A 2132-nucleotide genomic window follows, 5' to 3' on the forward strand; every position below is an offset into this window, starting at 1 on the left:
AATAATAATCTACTAATAATTTATTAATAATTAAATCATAGTGCAAGGGGTGAAAAGAAAAATGAGAAAGACAGGTGGCCAAGATGACAATATCGAATACAAAATTTCAAAAATTAAAAAATTTAAAACCAACCATTTGGGCTCTGATAGGTTTAATGTGAAACTGTTTCCCTAACTGCTCGTAAGGGACTTAAAGAGGTTCGCTTTAAAGGGCCGAGAAAGATGGCGGCTTCCGTTGCATATGCTCCTATTGAAAGGAAAGGAAGCACGTAGGAGAATAAGATTCGTTAACGAAACTCGGGGGTCGTTACATCTGTTCGGACCAAGTGCAAAGTAGACTCCAGGCAGCGTAGAACGATGCGTGAGTAAGTGGACGAAGTATAGCGTGGGATGAGTCGCTAATTATCGAGGGTTAAAGTATCGTTACGCCGTGTGTTATGCAAATGTGGAGCGAGATGAAATTTGTTCGATTTGGATGTACGGGGTGGTAGAGAAAAACGGGTCGACCGTCACGCTTCTGACGATGATGGAGTCTTTCAACGCTAGACCTACCACGATGGATTGAAAAAGGGAACAAAGAAGAATTTTGAAAGAAGTATTGCAAAACTGATTATATGTATAATTTGTTAAAGATAAATCACGTAGATATGTGACCAAAACGATAACATCGAATGTAGAATTTTAAATAAAAAGAAAAATAGTTATTTGGGCTGTGGTAGGTTTATTATTAACGCTGTTAGAATGTTTGACAAATACAGGGTGTCTCGTTGTCACATAAATCATGTTATCCAAGTATCTGTCTTATTTTTTGGTGTATGAATAAATATTTTCAAAGAAGATTGCATTCTTTTTTATAGGAAAGAAGGAAGATATTTAGATGAAGTGATTTTGATGAGACACCCTGTATATCGATTATGGGAAAATAAATATTTTTAGGTAATGGAGAGTATATTCGTTATGCGAAATCATAGGGTAGATTTTGTTGGTAGTGGATGAAATTTTAATAATAATAAGAACAATTCTTTATTTAATTACAAATATTATCAAACATAAATATTAAGTTCAAATATAATTAATTTATCACAATCACATGCTCACAACTCTTCTCACTATTAAAACCTGAATTCATTACATATTGTCATCCTATGAATACTTCCATTACCACAGATTTTGAATATAAAAATTGAGAAATATTCCCTTTTTTCTTTTTGTTTTTAAAATAAAAGAGTGGAATTAAATAATTATTTTCTCCATTTTTATGGGAATATTGTTACATGGGAGGCAAATGAAATACCATTACATTGAATTAAAAACGTGTTTCCTGAAAATTGTAGAGTTCCTTTTTGTCTTTTTATTTCTTGTTTCCAATCTATGCACATAGATTTTTAGTGTTCTCTTTAATTATTTTAGAGCTATGTAATTACCTTAATTTCTTATTTGTATATTTTAATTAAAATTTATCTGTCAAGAATTTTCTTCAATTATACAATAATTAATTTGAATCTATTGTGTAATAATATATGAATTAATTAAATGAGCAGGTATAATTCAAAAAATCTAATAAATTGATAATTCAATGGGTACTTTCATTTTTTTTATATTTCTAATCACACAAGGATTATAAAACACACATGAGTTTATATTTAAATTTATCAAATTGTCGTTTACGTCTTCTATTACAAAATATTAAACTTGTCCTCTCCTTTAGTGATTAAAATTTTTCAACTGAAACTCGCTGGAAAGCATCCAAAGCTGTTCTATATAATATAAATACGTACTTTGGTAGTGCTATTAGTAATAATTAGAATGCATATCAACTAGAATTAATTAGAATATATACGTTTGATAATTAGAATTAAATGTTCAAAAATTTATTAAAATTTTAGCAAAATAAATTGAGTATTTTATAATATATATAATTAAAAAAATATGTATGATACATTCAAAGATACTTATTATCTGTTAATTTACTTCATTACTTTCTAGTAACTGTAAATATGAACTATCTAGAAATTATCTATTTATTTTATCTAATATTTAATATTTTCTCATATTTTCTATATTATATATTCTATATTTTATATATACAATATATTATTATATTATACTATTATTCAATATTATATATACTA

Source organism: Eufriesea mexicana, unplaced genomic scaffold, assembly GCF_001483705.2.
Source record: "Eufriesea mexicana isolate 0111107269 unplaced genomic scaffold, ASM148370v2 scaffold1576, whole genome shotgun sequence".
Taxonomy (NCBI): Eukaryota; Metazoa; Arthropoda; class Insecta; order Hymenoptera; family Apidae; genus Eufriesea; species Eufriesea mexicana.